Source organism: Protopterus annectens, chromosome 5.part0 (genome assembly GCF_019279795.1).
Source record: "Protopterus annectens isolate FY-2018-M chromosome 5.part0, PAN1.0, whole genome shotgun sequence".
Taxonomy (NCBI): Eukaryota; Metazoa; Chordata; order Ceratodontiformes; family Protopteridae; genus Protopterus; species Protopterus annectens.
The window spans coordinates 1215224952-1215251892 of NC_056735.1; the positions used below are offsets into that span (position 1 = coordinate 1215224952).

Here is a 26941-nt window from a genome sequence, read left to right on the forward strand (position 1 = left end):
AACCTGGGTATTACTAGTCTATTTATCACCTTCTAGGATCATGTAGGGTTTATCATCCTGATAGTCATGTTTGCAGTCTGCAACCAAACCCTTTTAACTTCACTGCTACAGAAGTGCAAAGGATAACTTTCATGAGTTTTTATAAAAATCAAAACTGTTGAATTCTTCCCCAAGGCCATTCATTGTGAGCTTAGCTGACTTTTTGCTTTGCCTGAGGTTCCAGAAAGGCACCCATGTACTAATCAACTTTATTAGCTAATACAGAAGTTTTCTACAAATTATTGTACTTGTCTTAGTTTTGATGGCACTGCAGAGTTAATAGCATTTCACTGAATGCCAAGTAGTGATTTTATGTTAATAGCTCAATCATCTTTGCAAACTTTTTTGTTTTATCTGATGTGGCTAAATAAGGCACTTCAGTTCTGCATTATGCCCGACCTAAAGTGTATCTATCCACATCATTCTTGTTTAACTGCTTTTGGTATCACTATGAAACGTTTCACTGCAGGATGGACTCTTGAAGCAGAGAGAGGGAGGGTGTGTTTAAAATGTTTTAAAACTGAGTGTAATTGGCTTATGATTTTTTTTCTGTGTATAAGCTGTTTTTGATAGCAATAAGCATTGTAATGGCGGTTTCAGTTTGAGTTACTGCAGACAGACTGGATTTTTCTAAATGAAGGCACAGTATTTGAAGGAAAGAGAAGGGAGATGGGATGGGCTACCCCTCTTACCAGTCTTCACCAGAGATGCACCAAGAATAATTAAAAAAAAAAAAAAAAAAAAAAAAAGAAACCAGGTAGTCATTTCTGCAGAGGATGTTCAATTGTAACACTCTTTAACTTCATTAAAGTATTTTATTCTTACGGACACTTGACACATACGAAGGTGGAGGAACAAACCAGTATATATATTGAGCTTGGATGGACATTATCCTTAAATGTAAACTTTACCAGTGAAGTGCGACTCACTTAGATTTGCGTTGGGGAAGGGGGATTTAGCCCAGAAGCTGTCTCACTTTGTTATAGTTTCTGTGGGTTTGTGTAATACAAATGCTTTCTTAGAGTATTTGAATTAAGAAACCAGAGCAATAAGCCAGGATGGTGTAAGATGTTTGGTATAACTTTTAATTGCTTTTTGGCTTATCCATTTAAACTGGTTTCTGGTGTCAGGTTAATCGAAGTGTGCAGTATTGCAAACTTTTGTTTTGAAGCAACTGTAGGTACTTAGTTTTTGAGCTTAAGATGCATTCCTTTTGAATAGTGTATACTTTACAGTCGTACTGTAGATTGGTATAGTTGCTGAGAAGCGTAATATGCGAGTGCTGTCTCTGCTGTAATTGTCTACATAGTACATAGTTCATTAGGGTAAAGCTGCTAGTGAAAATCTGCTAACATGTTGGGTATCCCATTTTGAGAGCAATCATTTGTGTAATGCAAGTGTCTGTTGTGCCACTTTATTTTATGTGCAATCGAAAGCTTTGTTTCACTTTAAATGTTTTTTTCTCATTTGTCAACATTTGATCATTTCTTTTTAATTCATGTTTAGATGCGTTCTGTACTTCCACTGCTTCAGTATGTTGCACCCCAGGATTTCTATAGTGGAGTTTATTTTTGTCACCAATATAATCTTCTGTTCTTTGTGTCTTGAATTGAATTTTGTAGTTTTTTTTTTTTTTTTTACATTAGAAGTACTTTCTACAGTTACTAAAGAAACCAACTTCTCCTCCCAGACAGTAATGCAGGTATGGTTCCTGTATTGCAGTTTCTATTTCTTCAGAAAATAAAATACATATATACTGTAGATAGTCTATGCAGTATTCATGGTCTTTAAAATACAGATGGCTCAGGTTAATGTCAGTTTTCCCATTTTGCTTGCTAAAATTAATTAGGAGAGAGACTTGAATTTGAACCAGCTAATGTTTGGAATTTTTGCACATCTAATTACCTGCAAAATTCAGTTTTATTGCTGTATTAAAATGAGTAAACTGCCACCAATTAGGTATCATTGTGTTCTGTGCTTCTGAGGCAATCAGATTAATACATTTTATGTATTTTGTTTTCTGTTGGTGTAGATCATTTGTTAATGTACAGGCATTTTGCTTTCTGTTGGTGTAGATCATTTGTTAATGTACAGAGCATGACTCGAGAAAACAATTAGTGGCTGTCCAGTCAAAACATTTGCACCTTATGGCTCCCAACTCTGACATGCTTCTCTCTAAGCCCAGCCTTTGCTGTTAGTATGAGTACTCCTGTATTTAGCCATCCCTTCCTTCTTGGCAGTGTCTTCTGGTCTGTAGAATGCATCCTTGTCCATTTAGGAATGACCTGATACAGCCAGTTCTCACATTTACATTCTAGGTTCCCTAAGTGGATATCCAACATCCTGTCACTTTAGACCAGCCTAGAAGGCTATTTCTGTGGATCTCCTGTTGCATCTAGACTTGCCTCTTCATGACATATCTACCCCTCACTAAAGGGCATTATCAACTGGATTAGCTTTAGCCTTTACATATGTTAAGGAGGGCTGCTGTCGGGTCTTCTTTCTAGTCTGCATCCATTGGTCTGGCATTAAGTCCAGTCCCATGTTCTAAGCATCTCAGGGAGTGTAACAATTCTCGTCAGTGAGCTTGCCTCTTGGTAGTAGGTGTACTGATGCTGTCCCTCCCCAATACGTGGAACAAAAAACAGCAGGAAGCTTGCATTTGCAGTAGCACTGTTGCTAGTAAATACTGTAATTTCTAAAAATGGATAGCATATCTTAATTGTATGGGACCATGGGTCAGCAGAATTTTTTTTCAAGGCAATACCAAACTCTGCACATACAATCTTCTCTCCTTTTGCTGCTAAACTTGTTGGGAAATACCTGTCTTAATATCTACAAGGAACATTTATTAAAGCAGTTTTGTATAGCATTCTTTTAATGTAAATTGAGCAAAATCTGTACATGTATTTTTGTATGTAGATTGACAGTATATTCAGCCCAGTAGGTAGGTAACATTTTGGTAAATGTTTTTTTTCACATTCTCTTAATGTTTGGTGTATGCAGAAATTTTGTAAATACAAGTAAGATTGTGGACAGGTTGCTTTTGACAGTGGAGTAAAGAACAGATCTGAAACTTGGAATGATGCGTTAGTGCTATTATTTTAAAGACTTGCATTAAACTGAAACGTGATGTATGCAGCATGTGCCTCGCAAGTTTTGAATTGATTCTCTGGACCACTTTCTGATTACTAACAGTCATGAAAAAAACTTTATACTTAAAGAAATTGTTGGCCATCAAGAAACTATAGTAGCATGGCAGCCCAGGTCTCCTGTATTTTATTTTTATTTTTCCTTTAGGCTAATACCACTCCTGCCTGTTTTTCAGGGGAGACCCAAGATGCTATTTATACTATATATGTTAGGTGATTAGACAGATGTGGGGTTCTACTTTTGCTGCATTCTGGATTTGACAGTGAGTTCGTTAATTTATACAAAATCCTCATGTCTGCAGTACCTCATTTCTGTTTGCAAGATTTTCCTGGAGCATTTAATATGTTGCAGAAAAAGGGGTACTTATCCTACATTATCCTTTGCCCATGTTGATGGGAAATCAGGCAACTTCAGCTACTCTGGAACTTGAACCGTTTCTCCTCCCATAATGCACCTGTCCTCCCCTGTAGCTCTTAGATCTTGTTTGCCTCGTAAGTGATGAGAAGTGACCTTAAGTACTCTAGTAATATCTCCTTTCTGTAGTTTCAGAGGTGTGATATATATATATATATATTTTTTTTTTTTTGTTTGTTTGTTTTGTTTTTGTTTGCTACTTTTATCATTTATATGGGCAGAGTTCTTTTGCTTTGATTTACAAATCTCTGGAAAAAATGCATTGACGGCCACCTTCATCTAAAACTGAACTTATTCACAGTTTGTGGAAAACTGTCAAGACTACAGACTTCTGATGTGGTTTTATGATATTTAGATAATGAGAACTACAAGGCAAATTAGACTAAAACATTACTTGTCCTTTAGCAGTGCACAGCCTTGTGTGTTGTACCCACTTCTGTAGAAGCTTTTGTGCAGTTCTCCATACTTGAGCACTGTTGCAGTAGCCTAAGTTAATATGGGTTGTATCCTTCATAGGATATAAAAGCTGTCCAGCTTCCAGACACCTTCCTCGTGCCCTAAGCGCAAGTCCGATTGAGTTGAGCTGACTTGAGCTCCAGGCCCTACAAAGCTTTCCTACCACTGACTTTCAGAGACTGGCAGTGGGCTTGTGCTGTTCCATTGCTGGGCAGAAGTTCCCTTTGAGGAAAAAATTTCCACATTCCAGGGGAGGACACGTGCCTCCTTAACCCTGGTATAACCTCCACCCCTGGTCCCTCCACATGTAATACCTCTGAGCCCCTAGCCTCTCGGTTCAACTCACTTCATCAACTCTGTCACCACCCTCTTAGACAACAAATAATATCTTCCCAATCACAGTCCCCCTCCACCACTGAGAACACAAACTTTCTCCTTCAAACCCATTCAAACTAAGTAAACTAAAGCAGGGCTACCCAACAAATTCTTAAAAGTAACTGCTCCATCGCCTGCCCCATGTCTATTCTAATCAGTTGTTCAATCTCTGAACAGTATGTGCCTCTGGAAAATTTCTCACATCATTCCCCTTCACAAGAAATGTCCCTGTAGAGATCTCAAATTACCAGCCAATTGCCATCCTCTCTCCCATAGCCAAAATCCTAGAAGAATGTATCCACCAACAGCTCCTTAATCACCTCACCACTAACCACCTACTGCACAGTTCACGGCACGGCTTCAGGCCTAAGCATAGTACAAACACTGCACTACTTCACTGACAATGCAGTACCTTAAAAATGAAGGACAATTGGTCTCTTATTCTGGATCTGCCAAAAGCCTTTGACACCGTATCTGACCAGCTACTGCTACTCAAACTTGCAACATACAATCTGAAATGATCATCTCTAACCTGGTTTCACAGCGATCTGTCAAGCTGCCAACAGGCTACTCAATGGGAAAACAAACTTTCCCCTACTTCCAGTATACACTGGTGTACCCCAGAGATCCATACTTGGGACCCTCCTCTGTCATTTGCCAATCACCTAAATTCTGCCACCCAATTTGCAAGTATCATCCAATACGCAGAAAACTCCTTTATCTGTTCAGCCCCTTCCCCCCAAAAACTTCAACACAAAATGCAAAAGTCTTTCTAGGGCATTGAAAACTACCTCTCCAGCCATCAACTCATTCTAAACCCAAATAAGACTAAGTTCATGATTTTCACAAACAAATCATCCAAGCTCAGCTCACTACCTCTCTGTATCTAGTCCTCTAATGGAACAAAAATTGAACCAACTAATCAGACCAAACTCCTAGGAGTTAAATGACTAAAATTTGATACTCATACACACATCTCCCTAACAATCAAAACAGTCCTGCATAAACTCTCTACAGGGTCAAACCATACCTCACTCACCAAGCCAGACTAGCTGCAGCAAGATCCCTCTTAGTCTACCGTCCTGTATTGCTCGCATATTTTCACCAATTTACACAATAATCTAGACTCCTGCTACAACAAAATAGCTAGGTCATCCCCATAAAACTTATTGCTCCTCTTCAACAACTCAAGTGACTGGAACTTCCCAACCTGTCAACTCTAAATCAACTTAACATTTGCCCACAGTCATACACAACCCCAGTAACTGCCCCGCACTTTCAAGCCTGGTCCAACCAAATATAAACTGCAGGTTCCTTAGGTCTTCTGACAGACTTCTGCTAATGCTAAAAATTACCCAGTCTCACAAATGTCATGGTGACGACTCCTATTCCAGTAAAAGAGCCAAGGTCTGGAATGCTCTCCGTCAGCACATCCAAAAAATTCCATTTTCTCATTCAAAAATAACCTAAAAGAATATCTCAAAAGCAACTCCCCCCCCCCCCTGTATTTCACCTGGTTAATTCCTTCCCAAATGTCCCGAAACTGTACTCTCATGTACCTCAAGCAGCTAGTGCCTAGAAGTGATTTGACTGTTTCCTGATTGGGATCAATTGTATAATCAGAACTGTTAGTATCTTTGTAATATGTTTATATTGTGTTTCAACAACTATTAGTTTTCCTTAGCATCTTTGTTGTAGTGTTGTAAATTGTGATTTATTAATTACTCAATTTTGACTACTTGTTTTGTAAACTAAATGTTAATCTACTGAAGCTTTTCTCCCCAGGTCTCTGCTGAAAACAGGCTTCTAGCCCAGTCGGACACTACCTGGTTAACAAATGTAAATAAATATATATTTTTTTAAACTTGCTTTCCTGTGTGGGAAGGTATATTTTAAGCTTGGAATGTGTGAGTTGTCATTTTCATTCATTTCTCAGCCTGTGAGTTCAGATCCAAACCTTGGATCCAACTCTGCCACCCTCTGTAGCACTGGGATCTAATTCTCGAGCTCCACCATTACTCGTAATACCTCATTCCCCAGATTATCTCTGATCCCATTTGCCGCCCAACAAGACTGACCAGGATTATGAATCTCTCGAGCCTCCTAGTGGGTTAGTACTTTCTGGTGCATTTTTAGCTTCCTTTTCCCCTTTTCTGACCACATTTACCCTGCTTTATACATAAAAAAAAAAAAAATATATTCATAGTTTAAATTCCTTGTTTCCTACTTTCCGCACTCTCATTTTTTGATAGAAAGCTTTAAAAATGTCTAAGAAACCAGTTGGTTTAAAAAAAAAAAAATGCACTTCCTGTGAGCACAATATTTTTTAATCTGATGTCCAAGTTTACTGCTTAGGCTCTCCTTCCTTGCCCCATTTCTGTGGGCTTCAGTCAGCGTGCCATAAGTGATGGGAGGAACAAGTTAATACTCAAAGGCCCTCCTACTTTCATCTGCCTCTTCTCTTGGCACTTCAGGGGCTGAAACCCCCTAAGAAACAAAAGGAGTCCTGAGAACACCAAAAGTTTTCTCTGGATAAGGCTTCTCTTTATCGTGTGGCTGAACTGCCAAAAAGGTTAAGAAGACCTTGGTTCTGAAGCCTTTGGATCCTACACTGACTATGACTGTTATTGCCATTCGGACCTCTCTGGAGCTGGTCCCTCTGACTCTGGGATCTACTGGGCTCCAGCAATCACTAGAAAGAGCCTTTTAGGCCTTCCTCCACCTCCTCCTCCATCAGGTCTTTCCAAAGTCTTTTGGAAGCTTAAGTTGGTAAACTGATGAGGAAATTTCTCAGGACACAAACCCAGATGGGTGGGGGTTTTGCCAGCTCTGTCCCTCCTCTGTATCTGTGAGCCATCTTTCTACCTTTATTCCAGTTGCTTCTTCTCCGATCTGACCACTTGCTTCAGAGTTCTTGGATTTGAAGGCCCCGAAGCTCAAGACATCTGATCGACAGTGCACATCACTTCTACTCTGACCATCTCCCTTATCTGTTTGGCTCCGACCTTTTCAGAACAGAATGACTGTCCGAGCAGAAGCCTCTACATCGGACAATAGCGGGTGACTTCAGTTAAGTTTTTGGAGCTGTCACTTCCCCACAGAGCTTCAGCATTCAACAGCTCGTAGAGTCCCTATTCAGAGCGGGAGATCTGTGGGCATAGAGGGTTGTCTGCTTCAGGAGTTTTGGCTCTGGAGAGATGGCCTTTGACTTTGAAGTGGCAGAGAGGGTTCTCTCTCTACCTGTAAGAGCTCCGACACTCGCGTCCTCTCCATGCCTCCCCCCCCCCCATTTTGGATCCTGTGCTAGAGTCCTCTCTTCTGTCTACTCCAGGACCAGCCAGGCCAGAAGACCTTCCAACCAGATCCAGTTTCAGACCCCCCCCCAATCTCTTCCGATACCTCCCTGAAGCATCCCAACAAGGAAGTCCCTCATTGGAGACTGTGCGAAAGGAGGCACCTGGATTCCCCTCAGAAATCAGTCACTGAGGACACAAACTTCAGTGGGGGGAAGGGGTCACCAAGATCTCCACCTGAAGATGTCTCTTTTGGGGGCATTCTTGAAATCCTTTGCCAGATGGTCTGCCTAAAACCCTACCCAGGAGGAATCACTTTTTGGAAGCCTTTGGGTCTGGCCCATCCACATTCCTACAGAGGAACTTGATTAAGGAACTCTCAAGCTCTGCCCCAGGATCCATATGTGCACAGGAACAGAAAACCTTTTCCTCCAGACTGGCCACCCTATAATCTATCTCAAATGCATCCATGAGGCTAATTTTGTATGCAGTAGAGGGGGTACCTCAAGGGCTGCAGATTCGGGTACTGCTTTAAGGTGTCATGCCTGGATGCGGCTTTGTGACTTTGTGGAACCTTTAAGGTGTCCATCAATGCTCCTTTTAATGGATTATCATTCTTTGACCCCATTGTTAGACGTTTTCCTGTATTGAGAAAGATGGAAAGACCTTGTCTGCCATCGGGATCCATTTTTCTACCCCAGCAAAGGCCTTTCTCCAGGACCAACATGGTGGTAAATGTGGTTCAAAAAGTCAAAGGGTCCTTTTCAGTGTTATCTGATGCACCAATCTTCACAAATGAGGTCAACCCTGCTTCAACCTTTTTGCTTTATCCTTCAATAACAATATGCAACAGGTTCTTTGCCCTGATCCCTCCTCATGGACGGTCACCGAGAGATGCTCTGGTTCATGTTTGGCCCTCCAGTCTTCTTTATGCTTGCCCTCACCTACCACTCATACCAAAGTTCCTTCATAAAGCTCAGAGGTTGAAGAGCAAGGTGATAGTCGTTGCCCCCTTTTGGCCTTGACAGGTCTGGTTCCCCCTTTTTTGGTCTCACCAGATATGCCCTCCGTGGATGCTGGAGCAGCATCCAGATCTCCTATCCCTCCCATCAGAGCAGATTCACCCAGGTCTTCCAGGACTAAAACTAACCGCATGGTTTCTCCAGTTCTGATGTTAAAAATACCAGGCATTCCTCACCGGTTCAGAGGATTTTAATATCCTCACATAAAGCTTCAACCAGAAAAATTTATAAGTAAATGTCAGAGGTTTTCAAGATGGGCTGACCAAAAACATTTGGATCCCTTTATGGCGCCTATTCCTCCAGTTCTAGATTTTCTTGCTTCCACTTTCCATGACTGGGTAAGTTTTTCTACTGTTGGTTACAATCTTGAATTATCACATCGGAGACTATTCTGTGGCATCATCTAAACTGTGTAAGACCTCCCTCAGGGGTATCTTTTTCCTTAGTCCTGCTATAAAGGACCCTACTCCTCCTTGGGTCCTTTTGACTTAATGATATTACAAGCTCTTGTTCTGCCTCTTTTTGAACCTTCAGCCAAGGTAGACTTAAAATATCTTTCATGGAATACTGCCTTTTTGGTAGCCATCAATTCAGCTAGAAAGGATGTCTGAATTGCAAGCACCATCATCCAAACCCCCCGATGTTTGATTTTTTTTTTTTCCATAGATAGTGACCTTATGTACCGATCCTTCTTCTTTGACAAAAGTTGCTTGTGAAACCAGTATGAGTTCATCAGCCCACCAGTTTTCTTCCCTAATTTTCAAAACAAAGATGAAAATGCTCCTCTTCTAGATGTTCTACACAACAACGTTTTTACCTAGATAGAACAAAAAACTTTCCAAAAAACAGACTAGCTGTTTGTTTCCTTCTCAAATATTAGATTGGGAAGACCAGTGCCCAACGTCACTTTGGCAAAATAGATTACAGATTGCATATCCTATACAGTGGATGTAAAAATTGTACACACACCCCAGTTAAAATGCCAGGTTTTTATGATCTAAAAAGAGACCACAATAAATGATTTCAAAACTTTTCCCACTTTTAATGTGACCTATAACCTGTACAATTCAATTGAAAAACTTGGCTTCACCAAAAGAAATTTAAAGTTTTGGAATGGCCCAGCCAGAAACTATTTCCAGTAGAAAATCTGTGGGGTGACCTGAAGAGGGCTGTCCACAAGAAATGCCCTCGCAATCTAACAGATTTGGAGTGCTTTTGCAAGGATGAGTGGGCAAATATTGCCAAGTCAAGATGTGCCATACTGCAAGACTGCTACCCAAGAAGACTGAATGCTGTAATTAAATCAAAAGGTGCTTCAACAAAGTATTATTTTAAGGGTGTGCACACTTACACAACCAGCTTATTGTAAGTTTATTTACATTTTTTCCCGTTTTTTCGATTGAGTTGTACAGGTTATAGGACACCTTAAAGTTGGAAAAAGTTTTGAAATGATTTATTGTGGTCTCAGGTTTTTGCGATAGAATAATGGCATTTTAACAGGGGTGTATATGCTTTATATCCACTGTATATTCTTCCAAAGGCATTCCACTACCTTAACATGTCAAGGTTCATTCTACTAGATCTGTGTCTACATCTCAAGCCTTGTGTTCCGGGGTTTTGATTGAGGACATTTGTGTGGCTGCTACTTGGTCCAACTCCCATACCAATGTTTCCCATTACAAACTGGGTATTGTCTCTAGAAATGCAGCTGCTTTTGGTTCCACAGTGATCCAGAGTATCCATCATTGAGGGGTCACCAGAGGATACTATAGCTGGGGACTCGCAGGTTGAGGAACAAATGAAAATGACAGCATCAGATAAATTAGTTGTGTGCTCACCATAATGTTCCAGATGTGTTGCCCATTTTCGATCTTCCTCAACCTTCCCTCCCTCCTCATCCTATCTAACTGTGAAAGACCAGACGGATGCATCTGTAGGAATTCAGTTCCTGTTTGAGCCTCTAAACCTTTCTCTTTCTATTTTGGATCTGTATATATAGAAATGGCTATATTATTCTATGTTGGCAGGAAACTCCTATCTGAGGTAACCTGTGGAAATGGGAAGGGGAGGAGCTCGAGAATCTGATCCTAGAGCTATTAAACGCATCAGTCAGATCCAAGGTTCAGATCTGAACCCACAGGTTGAGGAAGAATGAAAGTGGACAACACAGATCGAACATTATGGTGAGTACATAACTTTTTGACTCACAAGACTTCACTTTTAAACTGAAGCTGGCTTTTATTTGACAGTTTTAAAATGTTTAAACTTTTTTTCTTGTGGAGAAACTGTTTGAATTACATTTGGGGGAGATGGTAAAGTGTACTTTATGGGGAAAAGTAACTTTAAATTTTGCTGGCTTGTGCTGCTTAGTTTCCCTGAGAAAGAAATACCATTTTTGGCTGAACCATGGAACAAACTACCAGTCCCAAGATCAGTCCTTCCAGCCACAAAAAGGAAAAAGTCAACTTAACAGCCTTTGCCAGCACAACAGGCTAGCAGTTTGCCTCTGCCTTAGGTGGGCAACTCTGCTGTAGCCAAAGCTGTTTCCTCAAACCCTCATCTTTTTCCCCTGGATCCCTCTGGTGTTCTCCATACAGCCACTGTGGACTGGGGGTTTGCCACATCCTCTGTGGCTGTTGGGGTACTCTTAGTGGGCAGGGGGGAGAGCCACTCTTGTCTGTTTTAGGAGAAGGGGCAGGCAAGATGCACCTGCTTAGCCAGACTGTTGTGCCCATCACTGGTGAAGCTGTTCCTGCCATTAATTCTCACTTTCCTGCCAAAAAGAAATGGAAAATTAAACATGGATCTTCTCCTGCAGCAGTTTCCCTGGACAGGAGTAGTTTGTCTGGCACAGGGTCTTGTACAGACTGTTGACCCTGTCAGGTGGCTTCTGGTAAAAGAAAAGGGAGTTGTCTTTTTCTGAAGAGATTCAAGAAATTGAATCTGGAGAGAATTATGATGGGGGGGGGGACCTACAGGATTGTCTCCTCTGATTTTGGATTTGCATGTTGTCAGAATCACCCTGTCAAAATTTGTGGTACACTCTTGTGGCAGGAGAGGGTAGCCTCCACCCCTCTGAGCTGGAAATTTCTTGTGAAGGCTTATTGTACCTGTTTAAGTCTGTTCTGGTTTAAGCAGTTGTGCACCAAACCAGTTATTTTACATCAGAAGATTTGTGGTCTACACTCTTGTAGCATTACTGTCTAGACAGTTGAAGTACTATTTAAACCATTACTATTTAACCGTTATTTTACTATTAAAATTATTTATACTGTTTGTACCATGTTGCTTTCATTGTACGGAAAGCTTTCTACATGGCCCACCTCATAAGTAAGGGCGTCTAATCCAGGGACAAGGTCATAACATCCCTGTATTCTTCCCTTATAAAGGCCCATTGAGTACAATGCCCCATTCTGCATGTACCTCTCAAAGCACATGCAGCAGCTGGAGAGACCACAGAGGTTCCTCAACAGAGAAATCAAGGGCCTCAAAAATCTACCATACACAGGCTAAAAGCCCTATCCCTCTACTCTTTCATACAGACTCCTCAAAGGTGACCTGTGTCTGGCATACAAGCTCCAGTCGAGTAAACCGCCCACTTGGCCACAACCTGGTCTGTGACATAAATAGGACTTGGTGGGACAGATGTGTCCCAGAGACTCCCCATCTATGGAATAGATTCCCTCTCCATGTCAAGCAGACTAGCTCTTTTTTTTTTTAAGCACAGCCTGGATAACTGGATGGAAAATAGAAAATACATCTCTGGGATTCCACGTGTCCCTGCTGGACAGGAACATTGGGCGCTGATTTGTCTATGCATAGGCTAAGCTCTTAGGCTTACAAGAGCCTCAGGGCCAGTAGTTTAGTAACTTCCTATGAGCCTACTAGAGCATCTAGTTTCCTCATAAGTGAGCGTTTTTCATAAAGTCCCTTGACTTATTGATTTGTTCAATGTGTTTCCCTCACTCCCCCTAGTAGATCATGGATATGCAATTCCTGACACTCTGGACAGTCTGGTTGTGATAGGTATTATGGGGCAATGTAGCAATTGCCTCATGTGACAACCCACTTATTCTCATGCACACTAATGCTGGAGGCAAAACTCTCTCATACAACCAAAACTAGTCTTGTAGAGTTTCAGTGACACTTGCACCACACCTACTGCACAAGGTCAAGACCCTACACAAAACTTATGTTGAGGCACATAGAGGCAACCTTCCTAAAACACTAAGATGTTCTGCATAGTACAGTCAAAGAAAGGGGACTCAGCCGTCACGTAAACACTCAACAGTACCACCTTCAGCTACACATACCAACACTGTATCCAGTGCCTCCACTGCTAAGCCATTAAGGCAAACCAGCGCACAGCCAAATTCCCTGGTCATTGATTCTGTAGTGAGGCACAGTGATGTCCCCCACACCAGAGTAAGGGTAGATCTGGTACCTCGGCATATCGCCTTCAAGGATAAGTAGTATGATGCACCACACACATTTATACCAGGTGAACCATTAATCAATCATTAAAACACTTCTGCATTTTAAATTTTAATGTGACTTCTATATTTTAAACTAGCTTCCACATTTAAAATGACTGCAATATTTCAAAGTGACTTCAGTGTTCTAAAATAACTTCATTTTAAATATTTTAAACATTTTAAAGATTTCAAAACTATACATATCTCATAAGCATCAAAAATATATTACCAATATTAATAGAAATGTGACCCTAACGTGAACATTACTTGCACACAAATGTGTTGATTATACCACATATTTATGTAATAGTGATATTTGCCTCCAAATTTAAACCCTTAGAGTATAGGGCACCATAATTTAAAATTAATCTACTTTCCAAACTTAATAACCTATGCTTTAAGTCACCCCCTATAATATTGCTAGGACTGGCAAGTGCACTAAAAAAGAACGTGCCATAATTACTCCCCATGAAACCTGCAAAAATGTTCTCCCACTGGACTATTGAAATTGTGATTTCTAATATCCCCCAAATGTTTTAGAATTCTAACTTTTACTGCCCTCTTTGCCCAATATACCACTTAATCAGATCACATCCACACACTATTATATATACAGCATGCAAGAATTGCAAGAAAATCTATAATTTTCAAATTTCGTATTAAAGTACCTGAAAGATTCTTAAACTTGCAAACCTTGCATCTCCCACAACTAATGCATTCCTACCCTAGTAGTTTTGTTGTCCCAAAGTGGTCTGTTTAGTAGCTTCTTCATATTAAGGTATTTCCCAGAAGAAAACCTAATAAACCCATTAAATCACCCACTGTGTGATCTAAACACACAATGTGCCATAATTCTTGTATCAAATTTGTCATGTTAGAACATGATGAATATTTAGATACAAAGAATAACTTTCACTGCACTACTGGGCTTCAAATTACTACTTTACTCTTTTTCCTGGAATTGCTCTTTTCACCACACAATACCTGATGTATCCCTTCATCCAACAAACTTTTATCATAACCCCTTTGTAATGATCTATTTTTAGTTTCTATTTGGAATTGCTCTCTATGCCCTTCAGATGTATTCTCCTACTGGGAGCAAATTCAGTAAATGAGGGGGCGCATGCTTTCTGCAAACAAAATTGTTTACTGATGTTACTTACCTAAATGGTCTAAATTGGATAGTGTAATCATTCCCTATGTAAAATTCAACATCCAAAAATTGAATCTTAGCATTGCCCCATAGACATGGTGAATGTAAGTCCATAAAAATTATCATTCAATTCTAGAATAAATTCTTCAAATTCTGATGGCTGGCCCTTACAAATAAGAGATCATCAATAAATCTCTTGCATGCTTTCTGCAAACAAAATTGTTTACTGATGTTACTTACCTAAATGGTCTAAATTGGATAGTGTAATCATTCCCTATGTAAAATTCAACATCCAAAAGTTGAATCTTAGCATTGCCCCATAGACATGGTGAATGTAAGTCCATAAAAATTATCATTCAATTCTAGAATAAATTCTTCAAATTCTGATGGCTGGCCCTTACAAATAAGAGATCATCAATAAATCTCTAACATATTACTTTTGTCTTCCAAAAATTAGTATTATACATGAACAATTTTTCAAAAAAAGCCCATGTGTAATACAACATAACTGAGTGCATAGGACGCACCCATTGCTGTTCCTTTCTTCTGTAGATATATCTTATCTTTATACTTAAAATAATTGAGTTAAACAAAATTCCAATACCCTAATGACCAAAGCTGCCTTAGGGCCCTCTCCCATCACATCCTGGACTGCTTCCAAACCATGCCTATGTTGTATGGATGTATATAAGTAACTTGTCTACTGTAGCCCAATAGTAATCTGCCTGCCATTTAATAGTCAAAACAATTTTACAAAGATCCTGAGTTTTTTTTATATGTGATGATATCCTAAATATTGTTTCAACACTGAATCTATAAAAATTGCCACATTATACACAAAAGAGTGGATACCAGAGACTATCGGTCTCCTGGGAGGGGTTGGTCAATTTTTATGCATTTTGGGTATGGCATAAAAATGAGGGTCATGTGGGTCCTTGATTGGATGTTGAATTTTATATAGAGAATGATTATACTATCCAATTTAGACCATTTAAGAAAGTAACATCAGTAAACAATTTTTTGTTTGCAGAAAGCATGTACCCCCCCCCCCTTACATCTATTGAATTCGCTCCCAGTACGAGAATTTAGGCGGATTTATAGGAATACATCTGAAGAAGGGCATAGAGAGCAATTCCTAAAAGAAACTAGAAATAGATTATTACAAAGGGGTTATGATAAAATTTTGTTGGATGAAGGGATACATCAGGTATTGCGTGGTGAAAAGAGCAATTCCAGGAAAAAGAGTAAGTAGTAATTTGAAGCCCAGTAGTGCAGTGAAAGTTATTTGTATGTAAATATTCATTTCTAACATAATGAGGAATTTGATAAGAATTATGGTACATTATTTGTTTAGATCACACAGTGGGTGATTTATTTCCTGGGTTTATTGGGTTTTCCTATGGGAGATGCCTTAATATGAAGGAACTGTTAAACAGACCACTTTGGGACAACAAAACTACTAGGGTAGGAATGTATAGTTGTGGGAGATCTTTCAGGTACTTTAATAAGAAATTTGAAAATTTATTGTAGGTTTTCTTGCAATTTTTGCATGGTTGTGTATATAATAGGGTGTGGATGTGATCTGATTAAGTGGTATATTGGGCAGACAGAGGGCAGTAAAAGTTGGAATTCTAGAACATTTGGGGGTTATTAGAAATCAGAATTTCAATAGTCCAGTGGGAGTTTTTTGCAGATTTCATGGGGGTAATTATGACATGTTCTTTTATTAGTGTACTTGCCAGTCCTAGCAATATTATACGGGGTGACTTAAAGCATAGATTATTAAGTTTGGAAAGTAGATTAATTTTAAATTATGGTACCCTATACCCTAGGGGTTAGATATCACTTGTATAAATATGTGGTATAATCAGCATGTGCGCAAGTAATGTTCACATTAGTGTCACATTTATATTAATATTTGTAATATATTTTTGATGCTTGATGTATAGTTTCTTTAAAATGTTTAAAATATTTAAAAATGAATTTATTTTAGAACGCTGAAGTCACTTTGAAATATTGCAGCCATTTTAAATGTAGAAGCTAGTTTAAAATGTAGAAGTCACTTTAAAATTTAAAATGCAGAAGTCTTTAATTGATTAATGGTTCACCTGTTATAAATGTGTGGTGCATCATAATTATCCTTGAAGGCGATATGCTGAGGTACCAGATGCTTGGTACTAATAAAGCGTATACACCATCTGTGGATCTTGTGTTTTTTATTTTAATATTTATATCTTGCTTTTTTTGTGAGTAAGGATAGAGTCGGCTGCCTTCCTGGGGCTAGGATCTGTCAAGTCACACAGGCACTCGGGTCATTGAACCACATGTACCAGTATGACTGTCATAGTCCAATGTGGGTGTTAATGACCTGAGACTACTTTCCTTGTCTGCATGAAGTGAGCGTAGCATACTACCTTCTCTATGGATGGGTGGCCGGCCTAATGGTTAACGTGTTTGCCTTACAAACACAAGGTACAGGGTTTGAATCTCACAGGGGATAATTGGCTAGGCTGAAAAAGTGTCTCGCAAGGGCAGTTAGCATAGTACTAACCTATGAGCCAAGTTACCAACAGAAAATTATTAACTGGCTAAGCTTCTATTAGTCTAGAGGGGTACAGTATTTGACAGACTTGGAGGACATGACTGACTGACCACTCTGCTTTGCCAGGGATGGTCTGCACTTATCCCCTCTAGCCTATCAGATATTGGCAAAGACCTTTTCCCCACCCCATAGTGCCTTTTTTAGGCAACGCCAAACTGATAAACCTACCAACTTAACTGAAGCTGTGACAGAATATCTGAAGGTGGTACTGCTCAATGTTAGAAGTCTTAACAAGAAACTCCACTTAGACCTGCTACTGCACAGGAGGCAACTAAAGGTGGAGTTTGTTTATAGTAAAACCAATCTCGCATCCAGACTAGTGTGTGACCCACTGGAACTCGTACATATGAAACTCACCATAAACAAGGTTCCGTACCATATCCTTGCAACCTATAGCAGCCACCTCAATGTGCCATGAAACCCAGACTGCCTATCTCAATGTACTAGAGTGGACTGTGGAATTATTAGATATGGGCATCCTGAGACGGTGTAACAACTGCCTCATGTACACTGACAACCATCTACTCTACCACCTAGGAACACAATTTGCAAAAGATGAAATTACATTAGGAACCTAGAGTCTATGCTCTCTCCACCACAAGCCATTATATGTGGTACTGAAGGTTGTCAACACAATCACTACGCCTCAAACACCACCCACACCTGCACAGCACTTACCCACATATGCAGAGGTCCTCAACAAAAACATACCCAAAGGAGACCGCAGAGGCAAAAACGCATGCCATTTCCACAGCCCTCCACAACGCATCTTGCATAGTTCACCCACCTATCTCTTGGCTACTAAGGCTTAACCATAAACCCAGCATATTAGTCATAGGAGACTCCATGAGATGCATACATGTGCTTCTCACCAGGCTGGATAAGGAGGAAGTGACTGTTCATTGTTTGTCAGGGGCCAGAATCTACTGTATCACATACACACTCAAGTCTCTCGAGCAGGTACTGTTATGTCTCTGTCATAGTCCATGTTTGCATGAATGACTATGTACCTCCCTGGACTATATGAAGAGAGACATGATTGAACTCGCTGATTGTGTCCCAGGCGGGTATGTCCTTAGCCTTGAGCAGTATTCTAACGTTAGCCAGAATGCTGCCTCAGCACAAACATAAATTGACTGACTTTAACAATTGGCTTAGTTTCTGGTGTCATTCCAGGGGGATCCAGTACCTGACAGCCTAGGAAAATATGATCAACACTATGCTTTCAGTGATGGCCTGCATCTGTCTCACTTGGGCTTCAAGTTTCTGACAGGCTCCTGCCTCCTCCATACTGCCTTTTTTAGGAAAAGTGATGGTTAAAACTACCAACATAACAATTTCAACAAAACGCAAATTTAAAGTTATGCTGCTAAACGCTAGGAGTCTAAACATGAAACTGCACTCCTTGCAAGAATTCTTATCCTGGAAAATGCTGACATCTGCGCAGTTGCAGAAACTTGATTCAAAGCTGCAAAGAGCACCCAAGCCTTACCTGGAAACTCATCCAATCATGCACAGATCCCAAACTTTGGGCAGTAAAGCTAAAAGCGGTTGAGTTTCAATATATATTAGACGTACATACCTCCAGGCTGGTCAAATGGTATGACATGTGAGACACTCCAGGTGCAGTTAACCATTGAGAAGATCCCTATACAAATTGTAGGTAGCTGCTGGCCCCTGATTCTGACTCAAGATGCCCAATCCCACCTATCTGGACTCCTTTGACTATCAAGATTCAAGCCTTTACTCTGATCCTGGGTGACTTTAACTACCCAAACATAGACTGGAAGCACTACTCATGCTAGAACACAAATGCCCAGGGATTCCTCTATTTTTGTCAATGCGAATGCTTTGGAACAACTAGTTGATGCCCCATAAGAGGTGATATCTTGGACTTGGTATTAATCATGAGTAACCACTGCATCCTCCTCCTCCCTGGTAAGTTATGACCATAAAGTGGGCAGTTTCAAAATCCACATCTCCCCTGACCCCCTCTAGCCAGGGTCAAACAAGAAAAACTTCTCCAAAGCTGATTACAGCCTCCTGAGGGATAGTATAAACAGCTTCACAGCCCCTCTTCCTCTCTAGGAACCGGCACCAGTATCCAAAACTATACCAAAGCACTATACAAACATTTATATAGGTGCATGGAATCAGGAATACCCAACAGGACTAAATCATCCTCTGAAAGGAAGAGTAAACTTGTCTGGTGGACATCTGCAATAAGCTCTGTAACAAAAGGAAACAATTGCTGTCCAGGATCAAGGAGGAGCAGGTGCCCAATTGAAAGCAATCTCGACTTAACCTGAACAAGCAAATAAGAGCATTAGTGAAATCCTCCAAAGCAAACTTGGAGTCCAAATTGATTACATTAATTAGACAATTGTAAGGCCTTCTTCACATATGTCCACAATCTCAAAGGAATCACCTAGATCTGTTCAGAACTGGTGGTCAAGGGCACCACATATACATATGCTGTAGATGCAGCAAACTTATTGGCTGATGGATTCAGTGAAAACTTCACCCCTCTGCCCCCCATCAGTAAATCAAGATGTTCCCAGTACCTGCCCCCTTCCCCTTAAATTGAGGGAACAGGTAATCACTGCTCTCTCAAAGGCAAAAAATACAGCCTCCATTGGACCCGGTAACATCCCAGGCTGCATCCTACGTGAACTCAGGCAGGAACTTACAACACCATTAGGCACCCTGTTCATCCAAAGCCTGAGTACCGGCTTCATCCCAGCTGAGTGGAGGACAGCCACTGTCATCCCTTTGCACAAAGATGGGGCATCCACTGATCTGGGAAATTAGACCCATCAGCCTAACTAACCTGATCTGCAAGACTATGGAATGTATTATTATGGATTTCATTAACAAGGACATTGGCAACCTCAAAACACTCTATCCCATACAGTTTGGCTTCGTCTAGGTCATGTCTGTTAAACTTGGTCGATTTGAGACTGTCACCAAAGCCATGGATGAGGGAAGATGGTGCACACTGCCTACCTTGATCTGGCCAAAGCCTTCAACACTGTTCCCCACTCGGGCGTAATAGATGCTGACAATTAGGCATAAAGTCATGTCACCAGATAGGTACCGAACTGGCTCACTGATAGAACCCACCTATTCAAAATGGGGGAAGCCACCTCAGACAGACCTGTAATGAGTGGCATACCCCAGGGTTCAGTCTTTGGGCCTCTGTTATTTGGGATGTACTTTTGAGGTGCAGACCAAAACCAGTGGACTTTGGCTGACCAAGTTTGCAGATGACTGCAAGCTGGGCACGGTCTTAAATTCCCCTAGTGATGTGGACATCCTCCAAGAGGGTCCCTCGCAAACAAATGACTGGTGCCAGAAACATGGCTTCCAGCTGAATACCAAAACATACATTCATCAGCCCCTTTGAGGAGAGTGACATCCCCACAAATTATCACATTAACAGTGTCCTAAGCATGCTGATTTTTGGCCACCATGTTGCTTCCATTGTACAGAAAACTTTCTACATGGCCAACCTCACAAGTAAGGGTATCTCATCCAGGGACAAGGTCATAACATCCCTGTATTCTTCCCTTATAAGGCCCATTATTGAGTACAATATCCCGTTCGGCATGTACCCTCAAAAGCACATGCAGCAGTTGGATAGACCACAGAGGTTACTCACCAGGAGAATCCAGGGTTTCAATCTACTATACACACAGGCTAAAAGCCCTATCCTCCTACTTGGGTTTCATACAGACTCCTCAGAGATGACCTCTGTCTGGCATATAAGGCAGTCTTGAAGCCCACATTGATATGGGACTGCTGTATATCTGTAAGTCAACTTCACTTGAGTAACCCCCATGTGCAGCCTCAACCTGGTCTGTGACATCAATAGGACTTGGTGGGACAGATTGGTGTCCCAGAGACTTCCCCCATCTGGTGAATAGACTACCTCTCTGTCAAGCAGAGTACCTCTTTACTCCTTTTAAGTGAAACCTGGATAACTGGATGGGAAACAGAAAATACATCCCTGGGATTCCACTTGTGTCCCTCCTGGACAAGGGACATCAGGTACTGACTTGTCTAAACATGGGCTAAACTCTTGGCTAGGCTTATGTGGACCTTGGGACCAATAGCCTAGTAACTTCCTATGATCTAGTGTCAACATGGAGGACGGTCTGTTTTTATTTGCATGTGTGCTCTTTCTGATACAGATATAGCTCAAAAGCAGGAAGGGGAAGCCCCTAGGCTTCAAGAATGAGAAATATGTGGAAAAAGATGCCCCTTAGCCTCTTCATTTATAAGAATTGTGCTCCATTTACCACTGATTTAACCACAGAGCATTGACACAGAGTAAATAAGCTTATTCTAAAAGGTCTGATTTTAAGACTACCTTTTCTGAGGCTATATCGCCGGAATCTTCAAAATCTAGTAAATCGGGCAAACCACAAAAGTCAGCTTCTTTGGAACTAAGGCAGAAAGCTCTCATGCTGTCTGCAAAAAAAATGCCAGAGCAGACAACTCAAGTCAGATCCAAGGTTTCTTTAGAACTCTCCACCCCAAAGTCAACCTTAATGTTGGAGTTTAGATATAGGATCCGATCACCTTCCCTGAGACCAGTCCATTCTCTGCTCCCATCATCTTTTCTAGCCAGATCAAGGTCACCTACCCCCTCTCCCCCGGCCCACCAGGTGTTTGTCTGATGAAGATGTGGATAGGGTAGTGGTGCGACCATTAAAAGACACCACCCTTAGCCAAATTATTGTTGGAGGTGAGCCTGAAGGAAATGTATCAGTCTTCCCTCTCGGCGTCTGCTCCTCCTGTTTTGGTGCCATAAGATTCCAATATCCAGCTTGTCTATCTGATCCACAACCCATAGCCTCCTCGGATCTGGTATCTGCCCCGAGTGTTTCTGCCTAGTTGGAGCAGGAGACCTCTAGGAGCAGATACTTTTTGGTCCGGTCAAAGGAATTGGTTCAGATCTGTCCCTGCCTCTGGGGGACTTGGGATGGGTGAGTTCAGCTCCTGCCTCTCCTTCAGAGCTTCCATATTCTGCTGTGGAGGTTCCATTGACTCTGACAACTCATTTGTCGGAGTGAGGGTGGACTGCCTTCAAAGTTAGGAGGGCTCTGACCATCTCTTGGTCTGTGATAGATCTTTAAGATCTTTATCCCAGTTCTGTCCAAGTGTCTTTTCCTCAAACTACTTTTTCCATAAGTCCACAGAGACCCTAGGCCTCAGGGTGTCTAGCAGGGGATTCCCCCCTCTTCTGAAACCTCCCCAGAATATCCCACCGAGTATGTCCCTTGGAAGAGGGCATGCAAGAGGAAGAACTTAAGTCTCCCCGAGAGGAGTCCATCAAATCTGATACTGACCGTGAAGCAGAAGGGGCCCCCATGGTCACCTCCTGAATATATCTCCTTTAGAGACATTCTGAGTCTTAAAGCCGAGAGGTGAATGGCAGTCCACCTCCTGTTTGGCCGAGGAGTCTTTACCTGAAGGCCTTTGCATCTTGCCCTTCAACCTCTTTGGTGACCATGCCTTCCAGTGAGCTTAGAGTTAATTTCTCTGAAGGCTTGGGAGACCCCACACACCATAGAGCCCTACTCCTAGGAGGCCAAATAAATATATTACAGCCCCTAAGGATCATAGGAAGTTACTAGGCTATTGGCCCTGAGGTTCCTAAGCCTAGCCAAGAGCTTCAGCCAAGACAAGAACATATTTACAGAAGGTGTAGCAGTTGATGCCATGGTTGTGGCGGCAGCCACTAAAAGAGATTTCTGATGCCAGCTCCTATATCCATCCTCCGAATAAGGATTTCAGGACCATGGATAGGTATGGGAAGCCCATCTCATCAGCAACCTTTGCCTTACGGTCACTGAATTATCTTACCCACTTAACTAGATTGCAGAGGGAGCTGCTAAAGGCACTATCAGACTCCCTCCAAGGTGTTGTAGCTGATGCGGTGACAGATGAGGTCAGCACTCAGCTCGCCACCCTAAATTCAGTCATTAACTTGTCTGTGAGGCTTCTGTGCAGCAAATGGAATGAACAGGACAGTGGATTTAGGCATCTCTCTCAGGAGGCAGGCCTGGATGCACCTTTGCAATTTTGCAGAGCCCTTTGTCTTCTTTCGTTAATGCTCCTTTTGACAGCTCTTCTCTTTTTTGACCTAAAGTTAAGGAAACTCTCACCAGATGGAAACAAAAAGGTAAAACCTCATTTGCTATTGAAGTACATTTTTCTCACCTAGTAGACCATTTCCCAAAAGTCAGGGAGGTAGTGGGAAGATGTGGTATAGAAAATCTCAGAGGTCTTTCCAAGACACACCTAGAGACAGAGGGGGAAACAGTAATGGAAGATGCCGCTGTCACTGCAGGGGAGGCCAAAAACCAAAGAATGGCAAACAAAAGGCAGAGGACCAAGTAAATTCACTCTAACCTTTTACTAAAAAAATACATGCTAAACATGAGTCTTGTTAAATACAAAGACTTCTTCAGATGCCGAAGAAGTCTTTGTATTCGAGACGAAAAGCGGTTCATGTTTAGCATGTATTTTTTTAGTAAAAGTTTAGAGTGAATTTACTTTGTCCTCTGCCTTTTGTTTGCCATTCTTTGATTTTTGGACTTTTGAGAAGTTTGTTTTGTTTACCTATTTTCTACGGCAGGGGATGCCCACAAATCAGGGCTGCAGAGAATCGTTCTTTGGTAGGCCCTTCCAGTGCTTCTGAAGGAGTTGCCTGATTGCTCATCTCTGGAGTCAGTTGGGGATAGATTGTCTTTGCACCACAAAACCTGGCAAATGATAAATGACAGATCGGTGCAGGGCATAATACCAAGAGGATGCATCACTCCCTTCTCCTTCCCTGCACCTGTAAATAAGTCAGTTCCAGACATTCCACCCGGTCAAAAGGAACAAGCAACATTATAAATCCAAAAGTTGCTAAGGAGGAGTAATTCAAGAAGTCTCCACAGACCAGAGAGGCTCCAGAACTTACTAAAGATTATTTTTAATTCCAAAGAAAACGGGGGACTGGAAAGTCTGTTTAATAAAAAAAAAAAAAAAAAAAAAAAAAGCAAGTTTCAGATGGTAACACTACAGTCGATACTTCCATTCCTGGAAAAAGACAATTGGATGTGCTCTGAAGACCTTCAGGATGCGTGCTACCACATTTGAATGGAAAGGCACTCCAGGAAGTTCTTTTACTTCAGCTAGGAGCCAGTCACTTCCAGTTTCGAGCTTTGCCCTTTGATCTCACTACAGCTCCAAGAGTGTTCACCAAGTGCATGGCAGTAGTGGCAGCTCAAATGAGACGCAGAGAATTCCATGTGTTTCTGTATCTGGATGACTGGCTCATAACTGCCCTGACCAGGCATCTTCTGCTACAAGCCGCAGACTATACCCTTCAACTATGTTCCTTCCTAGGTATTCCTGTAAACTATGAAAAATTTGCTCTAGAGCCATGTCAAAGCTTAGTCTTCATAGGAGCAGAGATAAACATGACAAGCAAGACTCCCACAAGACAGAGTAGACCATCTCCACCATTATGTAAGACTGTTAATCAGAAAGACACAAGCCTTTGCAAAACTGGTTCTTCATGTACTGGGGAAAATGGCTGCATCCTCATTCCCCTACCTCATCTTCATATGAGAATACTTCAGTGGTTACTTTCTGCACAGTGGTTAACCTTGGAACTTCAATGTTTCACAAAATTATGATAACCAATGCTTGTAAAAAGGATCTCCAATGGTGGATTTACTCTCCATTAGTATATTAAGGCAGTCTCTTCATCCCCAGGCCATGGTGACCACAGATGCTAAGCAGATAGGGTGAGGGAGACATTATCTAGGGAGGAAAGTCCAAGGCATTTGGCAGGAACACTAATCCCACTTGCACATAAACATCCTAGAGATGAGGGCGGTTCTTTAGCTTTGCAACCATTCCAAGACACACTGCCTCTAGGAATAATAGCAGTCCAGACAGCATGTCTGTAGTTTGGTATATAGACTGGATGGAACCAGACCTTACACACTTTGTTGAAGCTCTGTGGGTCTGGCAATGGCTTTCAACTGCTTTGCAATAGCAAGACTCATCATGGGGAAATCGGCATAATTGCAGACAAATTGAGCAGGGCCATACTATGGCCACACAAGTGGTCCCCCAGTCAGAAAGTTACAGAAGAGATTTTCCAAAAATGGGGCCAGCTTTGCTGTGCTCTCTACATTGCTCTCCAATGCCTAATGCAGCGGCCTGATTCCTCCCATGGGAGTCACCAAGGGATACACTTGTTCATGGTTGGCTTCTGGGACTTTTTTCCTCCTATCCCTTTAATTCACAAGTTTTTGCAGAAAGCAAGTTAGTTGGAGACTACAATAATCTGCCACATTTTGGCCCCATCAAATCTGTTTCCCCTTTCTTCACCTTCATCTTCGGAATGAACCATGGATTCTGGACCCTGCTACAGCCCTTCTGACTCACCCAGCAGGGATGGTTCACCCCAACCTGGACATCACAAACAGCTTGGCTGCTCCAGTTCCCCTAATCACCAGGTTTCCTGCCCTTTCCTCTTCAAACATTTTAATGTCTTGCCATAAAACGTCTACATAAACTGTACAGCAGCAAATGGAAAATATTTTTTTTACTTGGGCCAATAGTCTGACCACTTTACTGCGCCCATACATTCTATTCTAGAAATTTTGGCTGAAATTTTCAATGAAGGAGCTGCTGCAACCACTATTACTTAAGTTGGTGGCAATTTCCAGTTTTCATACAGGAGAAAATGGTTGTGGGATGATGTCACACAGACTTTGTTAAAGCCTTTTTGAAGGGAACTACTATGATAAGACCACCATATAAAAATCCAACACCACCTTGGGATATTAATTTTGTCTAATATCTGCCCCCCCCCCCCTTTGAACCATTGGAGACGTGAGTTGAAATACCTCTCCTGGAAAACGCACTTCAGTGGCTTTTATTTCAACCAGATGAGTTTCTGAAACCCAATCCTTGTCAACCAAGCCCCCATACCCAATTTTTCATGGTTTCTTTATCCACAAACCCCTCCTGCCTACTGAAGGTGGTCAAAGTAATCTCAACCAATCTACAGAGTTGCCAGTTTTCTTCCCTAACTTCCAAAATAAAGAATATTCACTGCATCTTCTAGATGTTCATAGACAGTTATGTTACTACTTGCATAGGATGTTTGAGATTAGAAAATTAGATCAGCTAGTCTCTTATTCTGATATTAAAAAGGTCAACCAGTTACAAAAGTTACTTTATCTAAATGGTTTACACTGTATATCTTAGATTTAAAATTCAAAGAATAGACCCCTTCCAAATAAACTGTTAAAGCTCATTCCACAAGGTCTGTAGCTGTCTGCAGCTTTTAGATTACCATTGAATAACATCTGAGTTGCAGTAACTTGGGCAAAACCTCATACCTTTATTCATTGCAAAGTGGATTTGGCCTCTAGGAGCAAAAAGTCTCTCTCTATTCTATGGTTCTGAGAATATTCTCCCATGAGCCACCCAAGAGTCAGGCTGCTTGGGACACTGGCCCATGAGTGAAAATAAGGGTGAGATTGACATCACATAGAGTACTTACCATAACGTTCCATGCGTGTTGTCCATCTTTCCCTTTATTCTCACAACCTCCCTCCATACACCCCTGCCTATACTCCACAGAGACTGAGTAGCACAAGTTCGATACTACAGTGCCATATAGCCACAGAAATAATTGTTTCCTAAATTTTTCAATGATAGACATCTGCACATACATATGTCTCTCTCTAATATATATAAAAATATAAATGTGTGTGTGTATATATATATATATATATATATATATATATACGCATACACGTGTTTATATATACAAACACATCTACATACACATACATATAAACAAACACGTACATATATGTCTACATATATGCATACAAATATACACATATATACATGTACATATACAGACATACATA

The 26941-nt window shown here is 41.2% G+C and overlaps 2 protein-coding genes across 3 annotated transcripts in view; one reads left to right on the top strand and one right to left on the bottom strand.

The window, feature by feature from the left end:
- The window catches only part of KDF1 (keratinocyte differentiation factor 1), a 198036-nt gene extending 194914 nt beyond the window's left edge, over nucleotides 1-3122 (top strand). For both annotated transcript variants that reach the window (XM_044071084.1, XM_044071083.1), the window contains exon 4: nucleotides 1-3122. This exon is cut by the window's left edge and continues 2018 nt beyond it. The gene's annotated coding sequence lies outside the window, so the exon portion shown is untranslated.
- NDC80 (NDC80 kinetochore complex component) overlaps nucleotides 1-26941 on the bottom strand; it is a 2583329-nt gene that overhangs the window by 2324705 nt on the left and 231683 nt on the right. The gene's annotated exons all lie outside the window — the stretch shown is intronic.